Source organism: Ursus americanus, chromosome 1 (genome assembly GCF_024610735.1).
Source record: "Ursus americanus isolate L20-20 chromosome 1, mUrsAme1.1.p, whole genome shotgun sequence".
NCBI lineage: Eukaryota > Metazoa > Chordata > Mammalia > Carnivora > Ursidae > Ursus > Ursus americanus.
The window spans coordinates 24,364,163-24,382,606 of NC_142127.1; the positions used below are offsets into that span (position 1 = coordinate 24,364,163).

General features: G+C 36.0%; 1 pseudogene; it reads right to left on the reverse strand.

The window, feature by feature from the left end:
* Positions 1-200: 200 nt before the first annotated feature.
* Positions 201-311, reverse strand: LOC123783493 (U2 spliceosomal RNA; annotated as a pseudogene).
* Between the last annotated feature and the right edge of the window lie 18,133 nt (positions 312-18,444).

Consider the following 18,444-nt stretch of genomic DNA (forward strand, 5'->3'; position numbering starts at 1 on the left):
TTCCATCACACTTGAAAGTTCCCTCATGACCTTTCCAGTCAATCCCAACCATACCCACAGAAGTTAGCACTATTTCGATTTCTAACACCATAAGTTAGTTTTGCCTGTTCTTGACCTTTATATATATGAAGTCATATATCATTCATCCTTCTGTATATGTCTTATTTTATTTGACATGATATTTGGAAGACTCATTCATGTTGTGATATAGCTTATTATTTTTTTTTACTACTTAGTGGTATTCCATTGTATGAATACACTGATAAGAACAGATACTACACTTGATCTTAGCCAAAAGGCCGAGAAGCGATCTATTGTATGAATACAATTTAGGTATCTATTTTTCTCTTAGCAGACATTTGGATGCTTGCAGTCTTTAATCATTATGAATAAAGTCACTATGATATTATTGTACACAACTTTTTGTGTATGTAAGAATATTTTTTCATAATACCTATTAATGTAATTGCTATGTCATGGACATTGCATATGTCATATGTATTGTGTTTATTAGAAAATGTCAAATGGTCTTACAAAATGGTACCATTTTGTATTCTCACCAGCAATTTGTAAGAATTGCATTTGCTTCAGATCCTTGCCAATATTTGGTATGGCCAGTTTTTATAAATTTTAGTCATTTCAAAAAGTATGCAGTAGTATCTCTTTGTAGTTTTAATCTGCATTTCCTTGATGAATGATGATATTGAGGATCTTTTCAAATGTGTATTGATTATTATGTATCTTTTTTGGAAAGTGCCTGTTCATTTATTTTGCCCATTTTGATTTTGGGATGTCTGTATTTTTATTACCGATTTATAGAAGTCCTCTATTCTCTCTCTGATCATTGAAGTATCTTTAGCCTATTACTTATCCTTATGGGAGAGCATGTCAGATTTTTTTTACACATTACTTGTCTGATTATTTAGTTTTATCTCTTCCTTCCTAACTGTAATACAGATATTAATTCTTTTATTGTATTTTCTTTAAATAAGTATGTTTCGTCCAGCTCACTTTCTCTCAGTCACATTTCCTTCTACATTCAATTATGTCATCTCATCTTCCATCTCTTACTTGATAATTAATTCAATATGTTGAAAGGGAAAAAATGGTGATTTAAAAGTTTTACTTCTTTAATAACAAAATATTGTTCCAAATGATGCTTGTGCCAAAATGATTTAGCAGAATCTTTTTCAATGTACTTTCCCCCACGTTTTATGCTGATAATGCTTCTTAAAGCCCGTATGGTGAATTTCTATTGAATCTTTTCAATCTCCTCCGTTTTAGACTTTAAGCAAAAGGACATATTGAGGGAAGCAACTACAGACCAAATTTTTCTGTTCTAATGATGATTCTGTTAGAATGAGGAAAGGGCTCCTGTTTCCAAGGACTGATGACCATGGAAAAGAGAATATATTCTTTTAGGTCTTTCTTTGCTAGGCGCTGTGCTTGAAAAGCTGCCACACAGAGAGTATAGTACTCCGTTGGCTTTTATCTGTGCTTGTAGTTTTTCTTAATGACTTCCCAACTTATAATTTTCCTCTATTATTTTGACCCTGATATTTTTTGCATCATTATGATATGTGGGCACCAATTTGATTTTTTAAAAAGCACAAGATGAGAGGTTATTCACTTGGCTGCTTCAGAAAGCAGATCATGGTCAATAGGTAAAGTGGCTTCTAACTGTGTACTACATCAAATGGCTTTTGTAATACTTATCATATCACATTATAGTTAGTTTTTTTTTTTTTAAGTGACTGCTGGCTGAACTCAGAGCTCATTCATAGGCTGCAATAACTACCAGAACACTTTTTGCCAAGGCTTGTATTAAGCATTTCACAAGCAATATTTCTTTTAATTTTCAAAATAACATTTGAAGTAAGTACTATTATTACCTCTGTTTTACAGATGAGAAAAGTACTGATTAAAGGTGTTAAGTCACACAGCAAGGTGAAAATAAATGAAAGTAAGTCTCAGTAGGTCTTTTAGGGATGTAAAAAGCATTTTGGTAGAGTCTCTCCCCTTTGTCTTCATCATTTTTTTGCAGACTGAACTCTATATTGATATTGTTCAAGATGAGTTGCCTGAGTAACACTTTCTTATGGTGATTAATTTGTATCCTATGCTTTCTTGAGCACTGACATTCTAATGGTGCCGGTAAGTCATCATGGATAGAGGGGAGCACACAGATGGTAACACAGAACTCAAATCTCTCCTGTCCTTCTACAGCTTCAATTTCCATTTTTTTTAAATTTGTAAAACTATTTAATATCATCATGTGTGGTGCTCTTCAAATTCCAAAAAAATAATGTAAATTCATATATAATTAATTATCCCTAAATACTGAAAAGCAAGAGCTAATAAAAAAAATCTGACCTGTAAAGTGAATCTTATTCTACTTTTAAAATTACTCACAATATCTTAATATAAGTGAATAAAATGAACTTCTTTGTTAAAGACATTGCATAGGCAAAGTAGGGAAAACATAAACCTTTCCATCTTAGAACGTTTGTACTAGTAAAATATAATCACTTTTATTAAACTAGACAGATCAACAAAAAAGTAAGCTTAAAAGAACTGTCCTGAAATCTCAGTACCATGCAATTCTTATCACATTTTTTTTTCATAAAGACATGACAGGAAGGACAAAAACAAAATAATTTCAGATATATTCTCGTTGAGGTGTGTGGTGCGGGAGAGATGCAATTCATTCAACCACTCAATAGAATCCACCCTGTTTTAATGAATGTTATAATGTTCTCTAATTCTAGACATTTTATAGCTTCAAATACCTTTAAGTTCTTGCTAATTTATATTTTAGATGTAAATTTCTTGGCAGTTCTTAAAGATTTTTCATAAAAAATATTAGGATTCTGTCAGATGACATACCCTGCTAAATGGAAGTATTTCAGAGTACGTAAAGGGCCTACAAATAGCATAGACTGGGGGTTGACAAACTTTTTCTGTACAGAGCCTGATAGTAAATAGTTTAGGTTTCATGGGTCATACAGACTCTGTCAGACCTTCCGAAGTCCTTGCTTTGCAGAGTAAAAGAACCTTTGAGAAGGTCCCCCAAAAAATGACCATGCAAGGTGAAATTACGCAGAGCAATCTCAATAATTAATGGGTATAATTATGATTGCTCCATAACGTTTAAAATTTTTGTCAAAACATTAAATGGTCACAGCCAATTGTAAATGTACAGGAAATTAAGAAAAACAGTAAAACTAATATTTATTTAGTATACCATGACTTCAAACATTGAAAATGTGGAGAATTAAATTTTTTAAAATTTATTATTCTGGTTGTGATAGTGTATTATAGTTTTGGAAGATGTTTACCATTGGATAAAGGGCACAAGGGATCTGTCTGAGTATTTCTTAGTACTGCATGTGAATTTACAATTCTCTGAAAAATTGATTAAAAAAACTTAGAAGTACTTTGAACAATACTTGCTCTCTTCTTATTGTATAACTAAATATATGGAATGAGCATCTTCTCTGTGCCTTGGTGAATTGCCATGCTTCTTTCTAAGTTTGCATCAACTTCCACTATTTTATCCTTTGCTCTTTCAATTGCAATAAAATATCTCCAAATTTTCCTTTATTGTGAGGATTTTGCCAGTTTCACTTCCTTTGAGGCATCTTCATCTTTTTCATCACACTCACTTTACTTACTATGTTGATAAATTCTCCTTCATCAAATTCCTCTCTGGCTGTGTATCTAGAGTCTCTCTAGTGACAGTAATGTTAACATTCTCATGGTCAGCTATTGCTTCTCTAGCTTTATTTCTGTTATACTCAAATTTCACATCAAGCATTATTACTTTCTATTCAAACACTTTCATCTTTTTTGGGCCAAGTCTCTCTCTTTCTCGATTATCCATTTTTAAAAAACACCACGTGAGTTTATCACTAGGAAAGTAGGAGGTAACACAACAACATGCTTTTCCATCTGTGTGTGAACTGAATAGTAGATGCTCAAAGAGCATTTGCTGATTGGTCATTGATTATGATATGCATCTGTTATTTACACAGTGATTTGGGGACTGAAGAGCTAGCAGCAAAGTTTGTGCTTTATGGAATTACAGTTAATATAACATGGTAACTGAAACTTGAACCATGTTTTTGGGAGATTGGTATTATCTAAATAAACTCTGGTAACTGAAATGTGTGCACATCAGAACCATGCAAAGCAAGGGCTGCCTGTACTCAACCCTGACATTGTAGTGTGAAAGCAGCTGTAGACAAGATGTAAGTATGTAGGCACTGCTGTGTTCCAACAAAACTTTATTTACAAAAAACAGAAAGCTGGAAAGATTTGTCCTGAGTGTCATAGAGTCTGCTGTGTTAAGTGGTCAAACTAGCAAGACTTCTTGCACTGTACTTTATGCTATAGCCTGGCCCTGCTACAAAGTCCTTACTTGCATATCCCCTCATCCAAAGCTGGCTTCTGTGTCACAAATAAATGAGTAAAAGCAATATTCCCAAGTGTGGAATATGCTGTCTCCATAACCTCAAGAAGCCAAACAAGGGCTGTGCTTCCTTCACAGTGATGGGAGACCCTAGTTGCAATACTTTATCCTTTGTTATGGATGGCATATCTTGGCATATTCCAATTCTCTGGACCCATAAACACCTCACTGATAAGGGTAGCTCCTAAATCTTCATAGGTTTTAAACTCCTATTTCTTAACTATATGAGTTTTTTTTTTGTTTTTTTGTTTTGTTTTGTTTTATCGAAGTTGCCAACATGCTACTTCTTACTCATCATGTCCAAGTAACATAATGCCAACCTTATTACTATACTCTACAGAATATGCATAGGATCCTGGTCCCTTTGGACTATAGCATGATAGAGAGAAGGAGAGTTAACATAAATATCACAATACATACTTTTTAAAAAAAAATTCCGTGTCATTGTTAACCATCTCTGATTCACCTTTCTGATAGGAAAAAAAATATTTTCTTCAGGTAATGACTATATATCATATACTTAAAGTTATGCTAATGTGGTTTAACTACTCCTACCAGGAAAATAGCAATTGGGGCTAATTCTTAGTTGAATTTTGGTAGTCTATTATTAAACTTCAGGATCCCTCTAGCTTTAATAGAGGCTACCCTAGTAAATTAAATGAGAACATGATAAAGACTATTACTCCTACATCCTTTAAGTTTACAAGAGTGGCACTAATCTCTGCCATTCGCTTTAGGTTTTAATTTACTATCTTGACCAAGTTGTTGAAGGAAGAATTCCAGGAACTTGCTGTGGCCTTTCCCATTATAACTCTTACCTCACAGGAATCAATGGAAACGCATGGCAATTTTAATAACATTACTTCAAACTCTTCCTATTCTGTTTCCTTTAAGTCTTGGTAGTCTGTGACTGCTTTGATCAGTAGATGGTATAGTGGAAGTAATGCTATATGCCTTTCAGGGCTATGTCAGAAAAGGCCATGCACTGTCTACCTAATTCCCATGAAATGCTTGCCTTGGGAAAAACCAACTATCCTGTAAGAACTCCAAATACCCTAGAGACTCAGCGTGTACTACTATAGATGACATCCTCACCTGAGCTCTTAACAAACAGCCTCTATCAAATGGTATCCAGGTGAATGAGTTATCCTGGATATCTAATCCAGTTGAGTCTTCAGATGACTACAACCTCAGCTAGTATTTGACCACACCAGCACCAGAAGTCCTGAATAAGAACTGCCCAAATGAGTTCTTCCTGAATTCCTGATCCACAAAACATGAGAGAAATAAATGTTTATTTTAAGCCACTAAGCTTTGAGATAATTTGTTATATGCAATAGTAACCAGAACAAAGGATTATACCAACAAACAAATAAGATGTGCATTTTGATTACATGTTTGAGGACTTGGAAAATTACTAACTGTTGTGTCTGCAGAACAAGTGAAACCAGAGTGAAATGTACCTGGGCCAGGTTCATTTATTATTAATTTATTTTCTCACTGCCATATACTCCCAGGAAATCATTACTGAGTTAATATTTGCAGGCTCTTTTGGGGAAGACCTGGAAGAATCATTACATATTTCCTATGATGTTACAGGGTATTGGAGACCCAGCCTCCCATTCATTCTGTGAGTTCTTGGTCTATAAACTGACTTGAGTGTACAAACTGGGCAAGGCATTATGACTTTTATCGGGCTGTTTTTCTTGATTTCCTTTTCAACCAGTATGGATAATGTTTGTTTTACTTTGTTTTATTTTATAAATCAAGCAACGTCACTGTTGGCTACCATATAGCTTTTTTCCCAGAAGCACTGTGTTCTATTAACAGTTACCATAGTGATGGTTGGTTCAGTTCCTGGCTTCCACTCTCACTTTGACACATATTTCCATAATTTCACTCATCTTTCTCCTGACAATTAAGCCTTGCCACCTGGCCTTTATTAATGTGGAATTCAATCACTTTTCTTTCAATCAGATAATATCTTTTTAAATCATTACTAGCCTATAGGGGATAGCCATCGCAGATATTTACCATATTGGTGTACCCCTCACTAACACTTTTCTTCCCACTTTGCTAAATGAATTGCACTCAGGGTTCCCATAGGGTTTCACGGATTTATGTATTATATGCACTCTAATTGCCTATGTTCGTGAGCATTTTATCTTTTCTCCACTGTTTACCAGGGTATGTCTGCATTTCTCTTTATTTAGTGAGGGCAATTACTTTTTCCAGCCTTTCACAAGCTACACAGTAGTAATTAGCACCATCTCCCAGTGTCCTTGTCAAAGGGTTAAATTCTGTGTGACAGGGGAGTGTTCCTATTTAAGGAAACTCTCCTTTATATAACTCTATAGTCTGTTATCCTTGATCTAGCACCCTCAGATCTAATTCCATACATACTTTCCAGAGTCCTGTCTGTAATCTTGGCTGGGTCCTGCAGTTTCTTTGGCATTTAGTGATTTTTTTTCCCCTTTAGCAGACCCAGCACTTCCCCAGACAACTTAATCTGGCAAGGAGCAGAAGTGGAGGCATAGCTTGAGAAAGGAATGTGTTGTCTTGCAAGCAGAGGTGTCTACATCATCATTAAGTATGGATAAATGGTAGTCTTTAAACAGGGAGGAGTGAGACATTTCTGAAAGCCCGGAGAGTTTAAGGTTGTCTTAAGTGTCAACGTTCTAGGAACCATTGACCCGGATATCAACATCCTTAATCTCAGGATTCCACTCTTCCCTATCGAAGCCCAGACTTCTTCTGTTCTCTAGCATTAGAAAATACGAATACTTTCTATGTATTTCGAAGGAGGCATTGTGACTTTCATATATTGCCTTAAAACAGTGATCAATCAGAGTTTCTTTGTCTTTTTCCATGCATTGATAGTACCCCGCAAGAGACACCTAATTTCTACATTATAATGACTTCTTTTTTAATTTCTTAAATGCTTGAGGTATTGTATTACCCAGTGCATTTATTTTCATTGTTCACTACTAATTAAAATTTAATAATTGCATTGCTCTAGCATACCAGGACTTATCAGTACTCCCTGACTATCAGCTTTAGGATTCACCATGGTGGCCAGCCACTGGGTCACCTAGCTCTAATATCCCATTTTATAGTTCACTTTTTAGAATCGCTCTTGACACCAATTGGCTTATGTCATGGTCTTCAAAAACAGTATCTAAGATAGGAATTTTTATGCAGAAGCTGTACTGGGGAAGACATCCTGGAACAACAGTTGTAGGAAAGTGAAGGGAATAGGACAGGACAGGGGAAGAAGTTGAATTGTAATGCAGATGCAACAGAAGACTCAGCCAGCCCCATGGGCAACTGTGGAATTAAAGCTTTTTAGCATCTCAGAACTGTTCCAAGTTAAAGTAACAAGGCCAAGACTTCAGAAACATGCATGTAACAGTCACTGATATCATCAATGGTCATGACCTTGGAAAAGGCGGTTTCCTCAGACTAAGGGCCATTTCCAAAATGAACCGATTTTAAGCCATCTGTAGCCAATACTCATGACTATTGGAGGAATGAATGTCTCCATCGAGAAAAGGTAGCTCAACCAAAGCTTTAAAGAAATGCAACCCTTAGACTTCCTGCCCAATTAGAGCTCTCACCATATACTTTGTGAAAGAGAAATCAGAAACAAAACCTCACTGAAGGGTATATCCAGAGGGAAATGGTTACAGTTTCTTCCACCCATAGAGTTTGGACAGATATAATTATCAACATATATCTGTACTGAACAATCTTCAAGTTAATGAATGACTATAGAATACTTATATTTAGCAACCCTGCTAAGCCAACTTTGCCTGGTTGTGGCAACCAGTATTCTGTGGTCCAGATAGACAAAATCAGTAGCCTAGTTCTAGCTTTCCAAGTGAGTCTTAGACTTAATTCTGTCTAGATTGACTGCCTGTAAAAACCATTGCCCCAGTGACAAGAGTTTTGATAGAATTTAACTGTTAAGATTAAAGACTCAATTTGGAATGATATTTTTAAAAATAAACTACATTGAGAGAATCAGAAATACTTTAGTAATATAAAGTTTATAAAACATTTTAATTGACAAGAAATGGGAGAGAGAAAACATTAGGAACTTCTGGTTTCTCTAGATTATAAGCAATTTGGCGACAGAAATGACTGCATTGTGTTCACTCCTACAGTCCCATTAGCAGGTTTGATACTCACTGATACCTGTTTAGTGAAATGAAAACGTGTCTCAACAATATTTCAATATAATTATCTATGGACCTCTTAAGCCTTGTGCCTCTGTTTTTTTTTTAGGGTCTTTTTTTTTTCTTTGTTTTTAATTCAAAGAATTGTTCTGCTTTGACATTTGGCTTTAGGTTTGTCATATCCCTCTCTTTCCCTGTTTGTGACCTGTCTTTTCCAGATCTGGCCATTTAATGTCATTTTCTACCTCCTAATGCCTGAGATAGGTCTTCCTTCAGTGTTCTTCTTCTGTCCTAAATTCAATTAAAGCTTTTTAGCATACAACGTTGACCTTCAAATCCATGCAGTAGAGCCCTTTTTCTTCTTACTGACTAAAGGCAGAAGGAAAAACATTTCCATCCTGTCAGCTCTTTGCTATCCTTCATGGATTGCCATCGTTTATAACTTTAGCTGCTTAATTTAAGGTCACGCTTTCAACTCCAAAATTCAAAAAGTATACATGAATAGTCAGGGTCATTTAACTAGTAAAATAGTTTATTAAGAAATATCAACTTTTGATGATATAAACAAGTACAATTTTATTCATCCAAATACTGTTATGCAGTGAGTCCGTTAATATCTTGGGATTTTTCAATAAACTTAGTCATTTCTCAGTAATTAGAAGAGTTTCATTTCAGGATTTAGTATGCTGTCCCATTATTTAATAAACACTCACATTAAATTAGAATCAAATTTTTATTCTTCCTCCCACCATCCCGGGCAAAATCTCTTATGGCTTCACTGTTTTGAAAAAGGAGCAGGAAGAGGGAAAATCTGACAGGATCACTATTAACACATTCCCCTCCTTCCTTTTCTAGGGCTAGTTAGAAGAAGGAATAGAGAGGGGGAAATGGGAGTGTTCCTTGACTTAGCTAGAATTGATGGCAATTTGGCTAGGTTGATTATAGCTGTTTCTCTGGATAACTGAAACTGGTTACTCTTGCTTTTTATAGAGCAGTTACTTAAATACTGGCTTTCTTGGAAGGACACCTATTGGATGTTAAGGTTCCCTTCCAAAGTGATGTTAAATAGCACAATCTCTTGATATCAGAGATAAGGCTCTGGCTAGACCTATTCCAATGCCACTTGTTTCCCACCAGCATCAATCTACCCCAGAGCCTCTTACTGATGAAGTTCCTTCTGTCTGTTCACAACAGACACTGACAAATGGTGAAGGACAAGAAGCTCCATTCAGCTCCCTCTTTCTTAACTCTGCCATTTCTTTCTAATTCTCTCTTTTTGCCTGTGTAGTACAGTGGCAAGTTTATTGCCTAAGCAGACAGCCATTGGGGAATAAAACTCTCTCCCTTTATTTTGGGCACCCGTTCTTAAGAAGTGATCCCTTGGCTTTGGAAAGGAGAGTACTTTAATAACATTCACTGCATTCCCTAAGGGCTTGTCTCATTTCAGTTCCTTATTATACATTCTCCTCTGATTTGGTCTCACTTTTGGAAAATAAGGAAAATCCTACTTTGCCTCATTTGACATTAATAAGAAGAATAGCCAGCACTATAAGTTTCTACTCCTTCATTCTTCAAGGGAAACATGGAGGGGAAGACCCACCAGGGATGGGTCAGGAGGATCTGAGTTGTGATGAAGTTGACAGATCTTTTCATGTCAAGCAAGCCAAGAGGATTGGCTGAGATCTAGAGAAGTCTAGCCAGATAGAAGTCAAAGCAAGAAGAGATAGTGGGAGATAACTGCTGTCAAAGTTTGGATCAATGTATGCTGATTTCTATGAAATGTCAAAAGGAAGTTCATTACTTAGGAGAACCATATGTATATTATATATATAATATATATAGCAATTTGTTAAGTTTTGAATAAATCTGGCTGGTCATATATAAAAAAGTTTTTCTTGGGCCACAACAAATTAAACCTGATAAAATTGGAGTAAAAGGGACCAGTAAACAATAAACTCAAGAGCATGAATAAAGTGGAAACTTTCTGACATGTCCCTAACTTGGAATCTCTACACCTAGGTCTTTCTAAATCTTTCAGAGTTGTATGTAGATGGAGTGCTGTGAAGATTCCTGTGTGAGATCTGAACAGCAGAATTGGGTTAGTACCACTTAAAATTATTTTTAGGTGCCACATTTTGCTACGGCCACCTCTGCTGCAAATCTCATATGCCATATGCAGTGGCATGAATTCAGGAGTGGTCTGTCCTGATTTCTAGGAACATTTTCTGCCATTGTCATATGGATATTCTGCATTTACTTTGTAACCATTACTACAAATGTACTTTTCTATGTTTGATCATAAAAGCAGTAGTGCTTTGTGCCCTTTGTTTTATTCGGAAGACTTAGCTATACCATACTTTAAATATCTCAGCCTCCTTCCTTCCAAATTTCTTTACACTGATCTAAAGGTGTTGATGTGGGAGAAAAAATAGAGTTTATGGATAGGTGATGCTGAGATTGTCTTCATACATGTCACACTTTAGACCTTCTTGTCCTGTCTAGTATGCTGCCTGGAGTATGAAGAGTGACCTGATAAAGAAGCACATTAGGCATCTTAGTCTTGGTGACTTTGTAATAGCGATCTACTTAGCTGCCATGCATCATCCTAAAAATGATCTTAGTTGATCTGGCCTTACAAACCGTAAAGGTACATCAGACTTTGCAACCCAAAAAGCTTTAGGTCTTCACTCTGAGATCTGTTTCTCACATACATTCAGTTTCTTTAAAATAAGGTACATATACACACACTTTAAAAAGCAATATAGTATATTTCAAAGGCCAAGAGCATACTCAGGAAAGAGTCTAAAAATAAAAATGAAATAAGGTTCTGAAAAACAACAACTAGGCCAGAGTATTTCAAACATACTTTCCCTTATAAAGTGTGCTGTCAAAATAATTCCCCACTGATATTACAACTTGAAAGCTTTTTTTCCTATTGTTTTTCATATTTTTTTCTGATAGAGCAAAAAACCAATTGGCTTTGTTCATTTATAAGACAGTCTTGTCCAATTAACACAAAAGTTTTCTGATTAATTACTGTCAATTGGCAATTATTTTATCAAGTGAATTAAGATCATAGAAAATGGCTTCTAATCATTTGGTGTCATAAAAAAAGTATTTTTTTCCAAGGCATCATTTAAAATATATTCCTCTAAAAGAATATTCCTCTACATGTGCTTATTTTGTTGATTTATTATAGAATGTGGTTCCTGCACTTAGTTTATTTACATCATTTCCTGATGTAACTTAGTAAACAACCTGAGACTATGGCCTCTGATCAAGATGACAGAACATGGAAATCAGTTTTGTGAATAAAAATGCCTATTGAAAAACAAAGAGGGCAATGATAAGAGAAATTCATCCTGTCTATGTTTCAGCACAATGCTTTGCTCTTCCTCTTCCCATTCCATTTTCTGCTCCATCTTGAAAAATTCAGTCTACCAATCATTGAGGGCTCTCATGAGCCCCTGAACCATGGACAATAGAAGTCCATGCCAGGGGTGGGGGCACAGTGCTCAACGTGGGGTGTTGTAATCAGTGTGAGTAAAGAGGATGTTCCAAGGGGAGGTAGTCCAATGGAGAGGATCAAAACCCAAACCTGTTTAGGAATGCCCACTAAGAGGGCAGCTTGACCTGAGATGTCAGAGCCAAAACATGGTGAGAAGCATGTCCACATGAAGGTATAGCTAGTTATAGGATTTCTGACGTAAGTAGTGTAGAAGGATATTCATGTGGTGGGTGGAGGCTGGCCCTATGCAGGATGTTGAATCTCAAAAGGGATGAGGTGAGTATCTAAGAGGGTAGGGTGGGGGGGCAGTCTTCAGGGATCAAGCAAGGTAAGAAAAGCATATGTAAAGAAGGGGGTTGCAACATGGTCTGGCATGGGGTGTTTTAGCCTGAGGGGAGTGTGGAGGGGTTAATCCAGTGCAGTGTCAATGTTTAAGTGGCCTAGGAGAACATTCCAGTGTGTATGTGGGGAGAGAAGCTTGGTATGCAGGATCAGATTATGAACAGTATGAAGATGTCTCCAGAAGGGTTATCTTTTCACTAGGTGTGTAAACTCAAGTGGGTTGAGAAGGGCATCTCCGTGGTATGACTGTCCAAAAGGGCTATCATAACTGTAGCCAGGAGAGAGTATTTCCATCTGGGAGACCATATCGTCAGGAGGTATTGGAGCCTAGGTGGGGTAAGAAGGATGGAGTGACAACATTTTCCATATAATAGGGAAATCCCACCCAGGAAGTTGGTGCAAAGTATTGGAGGCAAAGTGGGATGAGAGAGGAATCTGTGCATGAAGAGGATGGCAGCAGTACTGGGAGATCAATTACATAGAGGGGATTGATCACATAAATAAATATGTCAGGTAGGGATAATGAGAACTGAATTTCTCACCATCATAGATGAAAATTACAAATATGGAAAGGGGGAAAACAAACAGGAACTCAGGAGTATTATATTGAAATTAAAGACATTAGTGTGAACTTGTGATTTTCAATATAGAAATAAATATAGGAATAAATAGAGACGTAAATGTGTATGTTTTTAAATATGTTTTTTTTTTCTAGTTTTTTCCATGTGGAAAGTCTGGAAGCAAGGGCATCCCAATAGTAATAAGCACATCTTGAACCCAGGTGTTGGTTTCTAAATTCTGTTCTCCCCCAAAATAACTAGGAATCCTTGCAGAAAAGTCTCATTCCAGAGGTAGGCCAGAAAAAGACAACATGAACCTAGAACATCATGTACCAGGAATAATAAAAGTCTCAAACAATGAAGAAGCATGCCAAAAGAACATAGAAGGCAGCTTGAAGGACTTCCACTGGCCAATTCTGGGACAACTGAATATCAAAATAAATAATGATGTTAATGGATTACAGCCCACTGAATAAAATAAGTAACCATGGTTCATAGTGATACACAAAAATAAATGAATAAATTGAAAGTTTGTGTAGTGGAGAAGCACGGTAGATACCACCTTCACCAAGCGATCAAAATTAACATTACCAGTAATAAGGCAAATTGAAACCTTGGCCAATCTAATAAGATGCAATGAGAACACAATATTACTTCTTTGGTATTCCTAAAATGCACAACCTGAATCTAGTTGTGAGTAAACATCAGATAAACTCAGATTGAGGTGTGTTCTATGAAATTTCTGGCCTATATCTATGAGGATGCAGTGATGATGAAGGCCAATGAAAGACTGAGAAAAGGTTTCATATTGAAGGGGAAGATTAAATACAAATACTCCCACAGAATTCTGAATTGTATTCTTTTGCAGTTAAGAACATTTCTGGAACACTTGTAAAACTTAGATGGCAGCTTGAATTCAACTTTGTTGAGTAAATGGTAGTGACGTGTCAATGTTAATTTCTCTATTTCAATAATTCTGTTGTGATCTGTAGAAAAAAGTGTTCTCGTTTTATTTATTTTTTTAAAGATTTTATTTATCTATTTGACAGAGAGAGATCACAAGAAGGGGGGGCGGCAGGCAGAGGGAGAGAGAGAATCAGGCTCACTGCGCAGCAAAGAGCCTGATATGGGGCTCGATCCCAGCACCCTGGGATCATGACCTGAGCTGAAGGCAGTTGCTTAACCAACTAAGCCTCCCAGGCACCCCAATGTTCTTGTTTTAAAACTACACATTTGGGGAGGGGGGCATTGTGTAAATAACTCTTTCAAATGATAAAAGGCAAATAATTTTTTGTACCTTTGAGTTTGTTTCAAAATAGTAAGAAATTAAAGTTTATGAAGATAAAGGCAAGACAGTTTCAACATATACTGATGTGAGAAAAGGAAAAAAGAATTTGATGTTCTTTCCACTCTGCGTATGACAGTGTAATGCAAAGAAGGATATAAAATTTTTTAAAAACCTGAATTTTGGACCAGATAGCTTCAGGAACTACTCCAAATCTTACTCACTATGTTGAACCTGAACAAGTCTTCTTCAGGTCTCATTTTTCTTCATGTAGCATGTGATATCAATGCTTACATTATTTACATCAATTCTTTTATTTGAGCTAGGAGGCTCAAGGGGTTGTTTGTGAAAACGTTTTGTAGACCGTAAAGCAGCATCAAAGAGTCAGCTATTAGGTAGTGACATGACTGAGCTGTGCTCAGCTTGTAGCCTTAGAGTGTACTGCAAATTTCCTGGTGTTTTTGTTCGAAGTCCATCAATTCAATTCTGATTCCATTGCCTCTTCTGTTAGTCTGACATAGATCACACTCCACAGCTGTGCCGTCTGCTCAAGGGGGGCTGCAAGTTTGCTGCTATGGTCTACCTTCCAGTTCTGTTCAGCACAGTGCACTAAAGCCACCTAACTCTCACTGTCGGCTTTTTGTGCGCACACTTAGCCAAACAGAGCTGTATTTCTGCAAGTATTTGCTGTCCAGATAGGTGAGCTGACTAAGGTCAAAACTTTTTCCTGGAAAATCATCTTAACTTTAAAATTAAGCATACTTACATTTGAAGTCAATAAAGGTAGGCAAAATATGTGTTTTGTTTTATTTATTTCACAGTGTGGTAACCCTCTGAGATTAATATGGTGGGAACATTTGTTTGTATTTCTTGTTTGTTTGCATAGTACTATTTCTAACCATTTAAAAGATTAAGATCCAGAGAGACAGTTGGTTTCCTTAAGGAAACTGAGAATCAGACAAGAGTCTGTATCCTCTCAGGTGTTTGTTTGGACTATCCAACTATAATCTTACCGTGAACGTTGACTCTAAAGTGGCATTACTCTTGTGGAATACTATATGTGGAATACTATTGTTATTCCATTAAATCTAGATTTTCAAAACCATATCATGAGACCTGGCTGCACCCTGACATCATTGACTCCATGGCTGCTGAAACCTATGCACACATCAGCATGCATTTGTGTATGAATTCGTCTGCAGAAACTGAAGAAACTATAAGAAAATGTCTCCAGTCTTACAGGATTGTAAGAGAGATGAAACTGAATGGGAGAAACCTGAGAAAGCATTCCCCATAAGAATTCATCTTTTCCTGTTAAACTAGAATAATCAACCACTAGTCCAATGGTGACCATTCCTCAAAGGAATTCCAAGGACATTTGTACCAATGTACTGGCTTAGATTTATAATCTAACCTGTTCTCAATTATCATGTTTTTCCCCTTGTGTTAAGGCTTAAAGAACTCCAATTATCTATCCTTTTTCTCATTCATTCAGCAAGCATTTTCTGAGCACCTACAGAGCTCACAGAAAAAGCTTGGGGAAGACATTTAAGAAGTGACATTTGAACAGAATGTTTGGAAGCAAATATGTGGTCCTGGACTGCATAAGAACAGGAAAATCACTTAATGAACTTAATGCAGAAGAAGTGGACACATGAAACTATAAAGCTTTCCTGAAAATTTTAGTCGTACAAAAAATCTAGACAATAGCATGTGTTGTTATGGCAAAATATGACTCTGGAGAGGAAGTCAGAGGTCAGTTTATGGATGGATGTGCAGAAAATGAGAAGGATTTAACATTCTTCTTGTCACATGGATCATGGACTGTTTAAGCAATTGCCTATGATGCATCTTGGAAGGGTTTCCTTCATGTTTCTTCACTTGGGCTTCAGTGAGCTGTTTGAATATGTAGGTTTGTAGTTTCATCAAATTTAGAAAGATTTGACCATTATTTCTTCAAATATTTTTTCCTTCCTTTGCCAGCTCTTTCTCTTCTGCTGGGACTCTAATTATATAAATATAGGCCGTTTGATTCTCTCTCTCAGCTCACTATTCTCCATTCAATTTTTTAAATGCAATATACAGTTTAGAATAATTTTCAATTTACAGAAAAGTTATGAAGATAGTACAGAGAATTCTCTTATACCCCACAACCAGTTTTCCCAATTATTAACATCTTACATTATTAGTATGGTACATTTGTAAATTATGTTTTCTGTGTGTTTTTCATCTTGTATAGTTTCTATTCGTGTGTATTTAACTTCCTGTGTCTTTTCTTTGCAGAATATAACTTACTATAATCCTATCCAACGTATTTTTCATTTCAGATGTTATTTTTTATGACTGGAAGTTCATTTTGGCCATTTTTATGTCTTACATGCCTCTCCTTTTTATATCCATGCTTCCTTCTATTTTTTTTTTTTTTTGCATATAGGGAGCATATTTATAATAGTGGTTTTACTTTCCTTGTCTACTATTCTATTCGTGTCTCTCTCCTTTTTTTGTTCTATTTCTGTTGGTTAATTTTCTTCTCATTATGAATTGTATTTGCTTGAACTCTTCATATGCCTGGAAATTTATTTCTCCCTCCCTCCCTCCCTTCCTCCTCTTCCTTCCTTCCCTCCTTCCTTCCTTCCTTCCTTCCTTCCTTCCTTCCTTCCTTCCTTCCTCCTTCCCTTCCTCCCTCCTTCCCTCCCTCCCTCTCTCTCTCTTTTTCTTTCTTTCTTTCTTTCTTTCTTTCTTTCTTTCTTTCTTTCTTTCTTTCTTTCTTTCTTATGCCACTTATGAATTTCATGATTGGGGTGCTATACTTTTTGTATGCCTTTATGTTTTTTAAAATCTTATTTTGTATGCAGTTAAGTTCATTGGAAGCAATTTGATTCTTTTGAAGTTTGCTATACTAGATGGATCTAGAACAGTATTGTTTTTTTGTTTGCTTGTTTTTTAGAACAATACTATTTTAATATGGCCTTATTACTGAAACAATATCTTTCTAAGATTCTACTCAATATCGCATCATTTGAAGATATTTCTAATGAGATCAAACTATTGTCTAATGAGAACAAACTTTCTATCCCTGTGTAAACTCAGAATGTTCTGTAAGTTCTTTTCCTAGCATGTGTTGATTATATGGTGAAGCCTCCAGGGAAAACTTCTGCATTTCTCTGGATCTCACTCCCTCACCTTTTCCCTCCGTCTTCAGCTTTGTCCTCTATGACACTCTATCTTGCAATTCTGCTTACCTTGGCCTCCTTGGAATCTAAACTGTGTTGCTCAACTCACATTTCTAAATATGCTGTTTCTACATGGTATCCTGGAGTCATCAAAGAGCTCACTTCTTTTTGTTTGTCCTTCTCTCCAAGATATCATCCTGCTATGCCTGTGGTCTGGTGTCCATCATTTTATAGATTTTGTTTTTAGTTCTTTAAGGTAGAAGAGTGAATCTTGTTTCTGTTATTCTTTTATGTCCATAAGAAAAGGTATTAGATATATAGAGATTTTAGTTCTTCTTTTCATACTAATACAAAGAAAAAATTTAGATGTGTTTGACCACTAATCCATTTCTTTCACATTTTTTCCAATCAATTGATATCTATTCCTGTTTCAGATACATAAAATACAAAGGGACCCATTGTGATTTTTTCTTAAACTAGAATCCTAAGAGAAAGCAGCTGAAATTGCAGGGTAGCTAGGAATGTGCAGGTGTTGTCAATGCAGGATTCTGGACTCTGGTTTGTTTTGGGTAGTTTTAAATCGGCTTCTTTGTGCATCACTCTATCTGTATTACTCAAGAATGTTTGACTGAAAGTGACAGATTTTGTATCTATGAACTCTGGTTGTTTTTGCTGAATTAGAAAACAACCCACATTCCTCTTTGATTTTAATGCTGGACTCTTTTTTCTTTAATTTACAATAATGGGTGGGAACTTATGCCACTAAACTACCACAATAATAATAATAATAATTCCTTGACATATGAAGCAGTTGACCCAAATTGTTTTTTCTCAAATTAGCACTATATGTAATGTGAACATATTTTCTGATGCATTTGAAATAGAGTCAATAACCAAATTGTTGTGTGATGCTGGGTAATAGTAAGG